The sequence below is a fragment of the Panthera onca genome, chromosome F1 (genome assembly GCF_046562875.1).
Source record: "Panthera onca isolate mPanOnc1 chromosome F1, mPanOnc1 haplotype 2, whole genome shotgun sequence".
NCBI classification, from domain to species: domain Eukaryota; kingdom Metazoa; phylum Chordata; class Mammalia; order Carnivora; family Felidae; genus Panthera; species Panthera onca.
In genome coordinates, this window is record NC_138355.1 from 66,084,840 (window position 1) to 66,096,584 (window position 11,745).

Genomic DNA, 11,745 nt, shown 5'->3' on the forward strand with positions numbered 1-11,745 from the left:
GTCAAAAATAAAATAAAAACATAAATTTTTTTAATAAATAAAATAAAAATTATGAAACTATATTTGCGCCTGGTTGGCTCAGTTGGAAAAGCATGCAACCCTTGATCTTGGGGTCGTGAGTTCAAGCCCCATGTTGGCTGTAGAGATTCCTTAAACAAATAAAAACTTTAAAAAAATTATGAAACTACACAAAAACACAGCCCTGTCAAAAGACAATGCAGGCAACAGAAACCATCTCAGAGATGATCCACATGCGATACTATCAAACAAGAAATTTAAAATAACTATATGTGGGGTGCCTGGGTGGCTCAGTGGGTTAAGTGACTGAATCCTGATTTCAGCTAAGATCATGATCTCACAGTTTCGTGGGTTCAAGCCCTGCGACGGGCTCTGCACACTGAGTGCCTAGAGTCTACTTGGGATTCTCCCTCTCTCCCTCCCTCTCCCGCACTCACGCTCTCTATTGCTCTCTAAATAAATAAATAAACTGTAAATAAAATAAAACAGCTATAAGTAATATGTTAAACGCTTCTGTTACATGCTCTGGTGGAAAACACAACAACTTGCGTGGACAGATAAGGACTTTCAACGGAGCGATAGAAACTGTAAGAACAGTCAAATGGCAACGTAAGAGTGTTGTGAACACAACAGGAGAGAGGAAGGAATATATTCCACAGGGTCCTTCATGGACTCCATACAGCTGAGAAATAATCGGTGCCTTGAAGATGGGTTCATAAATACTAACCAAAGTGAAATCCAAACTGAAATTCAACAGGAAAAGAAAGTAGAAAAAAAAAGAGGTAGAACAGAATGTCCAAGAAATGTGGAACAATATAAAATGGTCTAATATACGTGTCATTGAAATTCCAAAGAAGAGAGAAAGAATGGGGCCGAGGAAACATTTGAAGAAATAACAGATCAAACCAGAGATCTAAGAAGCTGAGAGAACCATAGACAGACTAAGCATATACACACATACGCATGTGCACACGCACACACATACACACACACCCCAACACATCTGACCCAAACTCCTACAAACCAAAAATAAAGAGAAAATCATTAAAATACCAGTAGACTTTTCTTTTTAAAAATCTTAGAGAGAGGAGCGCCTGGGTGGCTCACTGGGTTAAACATCTGACTCTTGATTTTGGCTCAGGTCATTATCTCATGGTTTTGTGAGCTTGAGGCCCAAGTTTGGAGAATGCTTGGGATTCTCTCTCCCTCTCTCTCTGTCCCTCTCCTGTTCACGCTCTCTCTCTCTCTCTTTGAAAACACAATGAGATATCACTATATGCACAGCTGATGGGCTAAAATTAAAAAGATTGGCAATACCCGTATATACTTCAATTAAAAACAAAACAAAACCAAAATTGGCTAACAGTTTGGGTTACCCCTCCTCAAAATCCTTCAATGACTTCCCATTGCCTTCAGGATGGGAGTCCTTCAAGATGGACCCTTCTTTTTTTTTTTTTAATGTTAATTTATTTTTGAAAGAGAGAGACAGAGCACAAGTAGTGGAGGGAGAGAAAGGGAGACACAGAATCCACGAAGCAGGCTCCAGGCTCTGAGGGGTCAGCACAGAGCCCGATGCAGGGCTTGAACCCACAAATCGAACTCATGCACCACGAGATCATGACCTGAGCCAAAGTCAGACACTCAGCTGACTGAGCCACCCAGTCGCCCCCAAGATGGACCCTTCTTAATGGCACCTATACCCTTCAGGGTAGCACACATAGTGTGAGACAGCTTATCTATCACTGGTGTCCTCACCCCAATCCTGTGCTCCACGAATACCAAATGTCCTGTTGTTCCCTAAATCTGCCATGTGTTGCCATGTTTTTGCCCATCCCGTTCTCTGTGAGTAAAGCTATTTTGCCAACCCATACTCCTTCTTCGAGGCCACTCCACGAGTGGCACACAGCTAAATTCTTGTTTGCCAGAGGAGGAGTCATCTAAGAGTTGCAGACTTTCCAGGGGCTTCCCTCCCTTCACAAAGATCTCTCCCGTCCCGTTCATGAATACATGAAGCGTGGTGTGTTGTATTTGGGGACCACTGGGGTCATGGAAACTGACTTTTTTTCTCTGAGCTGGGAAATGTAATCTGTCAGTGGCTCTCTACTGCCCTCTGTTGAAACAAAGTGGACAATGTGAGTCTCTTCTGCCGGACAAAGATCCCCAGTTTTCAAGAAGACTAAAGATCTGAGTGAATGGTTTGACACCAGTTGACAGCCAGCCAAGGGGCTAGGGAAGCAAGAGTGAGTCAGGTTCAGAAGCAAGAAGAACCAACCGGAGGACCCTCTTGCTTTAAGCCACCTGCTCTGCCCTTCTTGAGTGACTCTTGACAATGACATTCAAAAATGGTCTTGCTTTCATTCATCGGCACTCTGGCTTTAGTAGTGAGGGTAGGATTTGAAATTGTAGCAGGAAGCTAGGAGGTAGAGCCCAATATTTAAGGTCTGCAACTCAGATAAGCTTTGACCTCCTGCTCAGACCAGCTTGATACAGACTTAACTGTATCAAGTGCACAGGTCTCCAGCGAGCGTGAAGATTCAGGGAGGTAAGAACACGGTCCTAAGCCAAGCATGCTGCGGGCTACTTCTGCAGAGAGTGAATCTGCCCCACTCAGTAGCAAGTAAATACTTGCCCAGAACATTCGAAGCACTGTAAACAAGTTTCTAAGCGGTTCAAAATTATCTTCTCATCCCTGGAAATCCATCTACCTCAAGGCCTCAGCAAATAAGGGAATCACTTCTATGGCTCCCAGTTAATTTCCTAAAGTACAACTCAGATCAAGTCTCTGTCTCTGGTTCTAGCCCAGCCCTCTCCTTCTAGCCGATTCCGACCACTCACTGGTATGTCCCGCAGGCATCCCAAGCCCAGAGTCTCCACATCTGGACTTATCACGTCCCTCCAGCTCCATCCTGGCTAAATTTCTTCCCTTCATATTTCCTACCTCAGGGAATAGCGCCTGCTAAGCCAGAAATCTGGGTATCATCGTGGCTTCCTTCCTTTCTTTCAGAACTCGCATCCAGTCTTACCAGTTCTCCTTGCTGACTAGCTCAACCCCACCACCATTACCTTAGCAAAGGAATTCAAAGCAGGATTTTCAAGTGATATCTGCACCCCATGTTCATTGCAACATTATTCACAATAGCCCAATGCAAATGCCCATCAGCAGAGAGGCAGATAACGAAAACGTGACATATTCATTCAATGGAATCTTAGGCAGTGTGAAAAAAGAGGGAAATCTTCTCGCATACGACATCATGGATGAACTTCAAGGACATTAAACTAAGCAAGTAAGCGAGTCACAAAAGGACAAATACCGTATGATTCCACTCATAAGGAGTATCTAAAGTGGTTAAAACCATAGAAGCAGAAAGCACAAAGGTGTCTGCTAAGGGCTTGGAAGAGGGGAGAGGGAGAATTAGTGTTTCATGGGTAAAGAATTTCAGTTTTGCAAAATGCGAAAATTCGAGAGATCCGGTATACAACAGTGTGAATAGATTTAATACTACTGAACTCTATACTGCAAAGTGGTTAAGGTGGTAAATTTAATGCTATGTGTTTCTTACCACATTTTTTTCTTAAAATTAGGAGCATAATAAGGTAAGTTGTTAGACCACTGTCAAAACTCACAAATGCGTTTCAGAAGGAGCACAGAGTGAGTCACAAGAACCAAGCTATAGGAAGGGCCCTTGGGTGGTTCAGTCGGTTAAGCGTCCAACTTCGGCTCAAGTCATGATCTCGCGTGGTTCACGAGTTCAGGCCCTGTGTCGGGCTCTGTCTGTGTCTCTATCTCTGCCCCTCTCCTACTCATGCACGCTCTCTCTCTCTCAAAATAAATAAGGAAAACATTTCAAAAAAAGAAAAAAGAACCAAACTATAGGCAACCCAGAATACAATAGAACTGAACAGTGATCAAATTATCTGAAGGAAGAAAGATTTCTAAGCCTGGGGTGGGGGGAGAGGAAAAGATCCTCATAAAACTTTTTTTTGAGAGAGAGAGAGAGAAGGAGCAAGTGAGTGAGGGGCAGAGATAGAGGCAGGGCTCACCAGAAGCGGGGGTCCAATTCTTGAACTATGAAATCGACTTGAGCCAAAGTCAGATGCTTAACCCACTGAGACACCCAGGATCCCCTCCTAAAACTTTTTAAATTTCTCAGTAATACAAAACTAAAACCAGCTCTAAATAAACTACCAATTGCAATCTGGAAAAAAAAAAAAAAACCATTTTAATTATGCCCCAAAGAGGTATTTTTGTCCTATAAGTAATTAAAGAGAAAAACATAGAGTTTCGAGAACTAGGTGGGATGGGGGAGCCAACAGACATCCAAAGACATTTGATTACACAGACATTAAATGTCTAAATGTGCCAGACACTGGCTTAAGTGCTTCCCACCTAATGGAAATATAAAAGAGAAAACGCAGCCAATAAAATACATGGGAAATATTCAGTCCTACTAGTCATCACAGAAAGTTAAAATGATGAGATCCCATTTCTTGTCTATGAAGTTACCAAAGATTACGAAAAAGAATGTGAAAACAAATGAAAGCGAGAGAGAGAGAGAGAGAGAGAGAGAGAGAAACCAAGAAACGGACGATACAGAACACCCTGCTGGTCAACCAGAGGGGAGGTGGGAGGACCGGGGAAACAGGCGGTCGAAATGAGCAGCACATTTACCTTATGAGCATTGAGTGATGTAGACAATTGTTGAATCGCTATGTTGTAGACCTAAAACTAACATAACGCTGTATGTTAACTATACTGGAATTAAAATGAAGAACTTAATTTAAACAAGAAAGTGATTGAATGGATTCTCATAGATTTCTGAATGGAGTACAAATGTACAGAATTGTTTTGGGGGCACGGGGGGGGGGGGGGCTCAGTTGGTTAGACCTCCGACTTTGTCTCAGGTCATGATCTCGCCATTCGTAGGTTCAAGCCCCGAACCTACGTAGGTTCAAGCTTTCGGGCTCTGTGCTGACAGCTCGAGCCTGGAGGCTGCTTCGGATTCTGTGTCTCCCTCTCTCCCACCCCTCCTCCACTCATGCTCTGCCCCTATCTCTCAAAAATGAAAAAAATATCAAAAAAAAATTTTTAACAAAGGAATTGTTTTGGAAAGAAACATGGAAGCACTATCAGAAAGCTTGGAGATGTGCAGAGCTACGACACTACAAATGCGGCCTTTGGAAATATGCCAAAAAATAAAATAAAATAAAATCTTGCTGCTCTTTGCAGAACTCTTGAGAATACTGAAAACTAGAAACAACCTAAAAATGTACAAATTCTAGCTTTAGGTTCACTGCTGTACAACAACATCAGCTGGAGTCGCCCTAAACACTGAGAGAGAGGTTTCTCTCTGCAAGTGCTAGAAAGTTCCACTCAAATGGCTTAAGCAAGAAAGAAATCTTTTATGATCTCACATGTCAAAGTTGTAGGAAGATGGGGCATTTCCAGCGCTGGTTACTCTATAACTCAGTAATGTCACCAGTAACCCAGATTCTTCCCTCTTTGCTTTGTTATCATTAGCCTGTCAGCCACTTCCCTCATGGGAGCAAAACAGCAGCAGCTGCACCCAGCATCACACCCGCAAACATCATCATATCCAAAGACTGACGGAGAATTCATTGCTTCTTGTGTTCCACAGCCCCCCAGCAGGTTGCCTCCGGAGGGTTCATTGTCCAGAACTGCATCACACATTCTGTCCTAAGTCCATCACCGGCAGGGGGAGTGGTTCTCAAAGTGTAGTTCTTGAATCTGCAGGGTCAGCATTGCCTGGAAACTTATTAGAAATTCAAGCTAAGGGGTGCCTGGGTGGCTCAGTCGGTTAAGTGTCCGACTTCGGCTCAGGTCATGATCTCACAGTCTGTGAGTTTGAGCCCTGCATCTGGTTCTGTGCTGACAGCTCAGAGCCTGGAGCCTGCTTCAGATTCTGTGTTTCTCTCTCTCTCTCTGCCCCTTCCCCACTTGTGCTCTGTCTTTCAAAAATAAAATAAAAACATTTTTAAAAATGCAAGTTAAATACAGAAAACAAACTGAGGGTTGATGGGGGAGGCAGAGGGGAGGGGAAAGTGGGTGATGGGCACTGAGGAGGGCACTTGTTGGGATGAGCACTGGGTGTTGTATGTAAGCAACGAATCATGGGAATCTACTCCTGAAACCAAGAGCACACTGTATACACTGTATGTTAGCTAATTTGACAGAAAATTACATTTAGAAAAGAAAAAGAAAAAGAAGGCAAATTCAGGGTGCCTGGCCAGCTCAGTTCACAGAGCATGCAACTCCTGATCTCAGGGTCGTGTGTTCAAGCCCTAGGTTGGTGAAGAGATTTTTTAAAAAAATAATAAGCAGAGGCACCTGGGGGGCTCAGTCGATTAAGCATCCGGTTTCAGCTCAGGTCATGATCTCACAGTTCTCTAGTTCAAGTCTCGCGTCGGGCTCTGGGCTGACAGCTCGGAGCCTGGACCCTGCTTCAGATTCTGTGTCTCCCTCTCTCTCTGCCCCTCCCCCGCTCTCTCTGTCTCTCTCTTTCTCTCTCTCTCAAAAATAAACATTAAGAAAAAAAATTTTAATAAATATGAAAAAAAGAGGAAGAAATACAAATTCTCAGGCCCCACCTCAATCAGAAAATCTGAGAGTCAGGCCCACTAATTTGTATTTTAACAGGACAGCCAGATGACTCCGATGTAGATCAAATTGGAGAAGTACGACTTGGACGGATGAAAAGTCACCTCCTGAGGCTGGTAAGAGGTTGAGCTTCCCCTAAAGCTCCTGGCCTTCGTATTTCTGAACATAATCATGTTCTGTTAGCAAGGGAGAGACAGCGGCGGGGCTGGCCGACTTCTTACCAGAGAAATCCCGTTCTGGTGCCCATGATGAACTGAGTCTCTTAGAAATAACAGGTCAAAGTAGTAACACTGCCTCTTCCTTTCCACACATCCCTCAAAAATATTTTTGTAGCATTTTCCCCCTCCCGCTACCTAGTAAGGTGTACCTATGTATATGTGGAATTACTGTAAAAAAATCTAGTTGCAGAAAAAGCATGTAATACAATATGTAAACAACGTCGGCAAAAATGAACAAAATATAAATATATGTAGGTAGGTCTGCGCCTCCATGAATCTGAATGCACAGGGAAAGTTCTGGAAGAACACAATAGACTTCTGAGTGGTTACCCCTGAGGAACGGGGTACAGGTCATTAGAAGTCACTTTCACTTTTGCTTTCTTGCCTTCTGAATTGTTTTGCTTATTCCGCAGCAAGAGTATATTATAGCTTCGCGTGCATATTTTCCAGCAGAAAATGTTTAAAGCAAACAACGACCAGACACATCGTGGAGAGGGACAGGGACTGAATCTCTGGGGATGGTTCTGGGCTCTGCTCACACTCCTGTGGATGCCTCCAAACCCCCCTCATCTCCAAAGGGATGGCACCCAGTAACCAAACGAAACCATTTCCGTTTCTTTTTCCGAAACCTTTCTTTTTTGGTGTTGCCTTTTGTTTTCCTAGGTAGTGACTAGTGCGTGGGTGAGCGAAAGCGTGAGTTCAGGTTTTGTAACTGATTTTTAAATCTTAGAGGTATTAATCTGTTAGCTTTGCTAGAAAATTCCCTTAGCTCCTAAAATTTGTCCAGTGGCCTTTGTTACGATTTTTTTTTAATGTTTATTTTGAGAGAGAAAACAGACAGCGTGAGCAGGGAAGGGGCAGAGAGAGAGGGAGACACCGAATCCGAAGCAGCTCCAGGTTCTAAGCTATCAGCACAGAGCCCGACACAGGGCTTGAACCCATGGATCATGAAATCTTGGCCTGAGCCAAAGTCCAGAGGTTCAACCCACTGAGCCACCCAGGCGGCCCTTCATTAGGGTTTTTAGAAGCCAAAGCCTCCTGCATTCTGCAGTGTCTGGAAATCACATGGGAAGCCAGCATATTTAAGATAGAAGGGGGCTTGGGGCGCCTGGGTGGCTCAGTTGGTTAAGCGGCCGACTTCGGCTCAGGTCATGATCTCGCGGTGCGTGAGTTCGAGCCCCGCGTCGGGCTCTGTGCTGACAGTTCAGAGTCTGGAGCCTGTTTCAGAGTCTGTGTCTCCCTCTCTCTGACCCTCCCCCGTTCATGCTTTGTCTCTCTCTGTCTCAAAAATAAACGTTAAAAATTTAAAAAAAAAAAAAAAAAAAGATAGAAGGGGGCTAGACATAATCATTACCTCATTTGAGGAAACAGAGGTTTAGGGAAGAGAAGTGGCTTGACAGCCAGCAGTGGTCATGCTGAAACCGAAAACTGGATTTCCTTCCTCCTTGGCTAATGTCCTCCCCATAACACGGCAACACCTTCTTTTGAAACTTTAAATGTTTGCAAGTCCAGGGGGACTCTAAGCATGTTCTGACATCGGATGAGAAGGTAGGGCATTTATAAGTCACTCTAGCAGATAACATCGAATTTCTGGGACACTCTTTTATGTCAATAAGCTATATTATTAAAAAAAATTTTTTTTAGTTTATTTACTTTGGGGGGGGCAGAGAGAGAGAGGGAGAGAGAGAGGGAGAGAGAGAGAATCCCAAGCAGGCTCCACACTGTCAGCCCAAAGCCCAATGCGGGGTTCGATCCCACGAACCGCGTGATCATGACCTGAGCCGAAGCCAAGAGTCGGATGCGTAACCGACGGAGCCACCCAGGCGCCCCGATAGGCTATATTATTTTAACGCGCACAGCCAAAGTAACAGGCTGTAGCCTAAGGTCACGCCACAAAGTCAGTTTTATTTCCTTGTGGCTTCCCACCCACCCCCCCCCACCCGCCCTTGCATCGATGACTTCCTGTTGTTTGGAGGTGACCCTTACCTTTCCCATGACTTCTTGCATGTGTCTCTGTAGGTGTGTCCGATTCCAGGCCTCTGTGTGCCTGTCCTATTATGTGTGTGTTTTCCGTCTACATTTGAGACTCAGTGTCTGTGAACCCAGGTAACTTTCCTGCTACCTTTTACTTCTCCAGGCTGTTTCGTGTTACCTTCTGTTCCCATTACATGTCTTCCCACCACACTCTCTGCCTTTCCCCTCCTTTCTCTGAGTCTGCCAGTCTCCTTTGCTATTTCTTTTCCTAACTTTACGGGACGTGTAACGGTGAATATTTTCATTAAATGACTTTGATGTCTATTGCAGTCGTAGTTCAGAGATTGCTATATTTTGCTATTAAAATGAACCGGTAGAATATTTCCTTAAAAGGCCATTACATTTCCTTTTGCCGCTCTGTGGGCTTTCATCGTTCATTTCTTGGCAGACCATCTTTCCTCTAGTTGACGTTCATTAAGACGGAATTCTTTAACCAGAGGGGATCTTGGCAAACAAGATCCTTCTACCTTCTTAGCTCAAGGACCTCAGAGACTGAGATCTGGTAAGATTCAGTGCCTTGTTCCAGGTCACATAAACAAGGTCTACAACTCCTGGCTTCCCTGTGAATAGTTTCTCTTCTTCCTTAAATGCCAAGTTTTCTCCCTTATTAATTAGGAGGTCTTTCCAGAAAAAGAGGGGGGTTTTAACGCTTATTTTTGAGAAAGAGAGAGAGAGAGAGAATATGCATATGCAAGCAGGGGAGGGGCAGAGACAGGGGGACAGAGGATCCCAAGTGGACTCCAGGCTAACAGCAGGGAGTCCAATATGGGGCTCAAACTCACAAACTGTGAGATCACGACCTGAGTAGAAGTCGGATGCTTAACCAACTGAGCCACCCAGATGCCCCTCTTCTTTTTAAATGTTTATTTATTTACTTTGAGAGAGAGAGAGAGCGAACAAATCGGGGGAGGGGCAGAGAGAGAGAGGGAAGGAGAGAGAGAATCCCAATCTCAAGCAGGCTCCACGCTATCAGCACAGAGCCCAATGTGGGGCTCGACCCCATCAACCGTGAGATCATGACCTGAGCCGAAATCAAGAGTCGGAAGCTTAACGGACTGAGCCACCCAGGCACCCCAAGAAAGAGAGTTTTTTATTCTTTTAGTTGGTACTCGGCAAATACCTGCGTGTCCATTAGGATGCCTTCCTCTGAAAGCCACAAGCCCTGACTTAAATAGGCTTAAACAACAAGGAAATGTATCTCAAATTATGACAAGTCTAAATTGGTTGCTTCAGAAGTTCAGTGATGTCACCAAGGCCACATTCTATCCCTCGCCTCCCTCCTCTCTGCCCTCCTTGGTATTTTGGCTTTGGCCTCATGCTCACTATCCCCACAGTCTTAACAACAGCTGCCAGCAAAACTTGAGACATAATGGGTCCTTGTTCACAGCCAGTGGAAGAGAGACACCCTCTCTCCCAAATATGACGTATAAAAGCCATTCCTTTCTGCCTGAATGGATCTTTTGGACAGTGTCCCCTCTGCCCCCACTTAACCAATAAAAGCCAGGAGAACGCTACACCCTCAGTGGCTTAGACCAGTCGGGAGACACCTCTGCGTATGGGGTGATGCCAGTCTCTGAATAAAATCAGCACTGTATCGGGAAGGAGGAAGGATGGATGTTGGGTAGTTCTACCCCCTCACTGTACATTGTATAAGACTTGTGACGTCAAATGAGTCAGAGCAATTTTTGAGTTGCAAAGAACTCAGAGGTTACCGTGGATTCAAGTTCAAGACGTACTTGTTTCCTAGATGTCTCAGCATTGTACTGTAGCCCTGAGCTAAGACAGTGCTATGACACACACTATTTCTTTGCTGCTATAATCTTACCCAAACTTTTGAGTCTGGGACGAGAGTCATGGATAATGTCTGTCTGGCTTTCTTCTTTCCAGTTAACACCGACTACCTCCCTTCTTCCTGTGGTTATTCTTTCTTTTAAATTTTTTATTATTGTGTTTCCAAAAAAAAAAATTTTTTTTTTTACATTTATTCATTTTTGAGAGGCAGCGAGAGACAGAGCGTGAGTGGGGAAGGGGCAGAGAGAGAGGGAGACGGAATCTGAAGCAGGCTCCAGGCTCCGAGCTGTCAGCACAGAGCCCGACGCAGGGCTCTATCCCACAAACTGCAAGATCAGGACCTGAGCGGAATCATGAAATCGGATGCTGAACCAACGAAGCTACCCAGGCACCGTGGGAGAATCTTAAGCAGGCTCCATGGAGCCTCAAGGCTTGACTTGAGCCCTGGGGATCATGACCTGAGCTGAAATCAAGAGTCGGACACTCAACCGACTGAGCCACCCAACCCTCTCTGTTTTAAATATTTCCACTTTAATCACCAGACCCTCAAAGGATCAGGAAATCCCCAAAAAGTTACTAAAGCGGCTGGTTGCGACAGTATTGAAACATCGCTGCAAATTCTTTGACACTCTTTCCATCGAGAGGTGGGATCTATATCCCCTACCCTTGATTCAGGATGGGCTTTTAACTGGTTTTGTTGCCAGGTGAACTGGGGAGACACCAGGCCCCGGGGCTCAGCCCAGCCTGTCCCAAAGATGTCGCTGAAGGTTTTTGGTCTCTTCATGAGAAAAAAAATTCAAGGACAGACACACCAGTGAATGAGTGACAAAATGGGGACAGTTTATTAAAGCGAAAAGTACACTCTCAAGATGTGAGAGCCGGAGAGCTCGAGAAAGAGAGAGCTGCTCCCCCTGGGGTTGAGTTTCTATCTTTTATTGGTAGTTGTTAACTAGGAGCTAGACTATTCATTTCTTGGTGTGGTGCAAGGTTTGACTATTTTCTTCCTTATCTGGTCGGGGGTTTTCTGCTATCTGGGGCTTGTCTGGTTTGATCCGGCTTCCTGGGGAG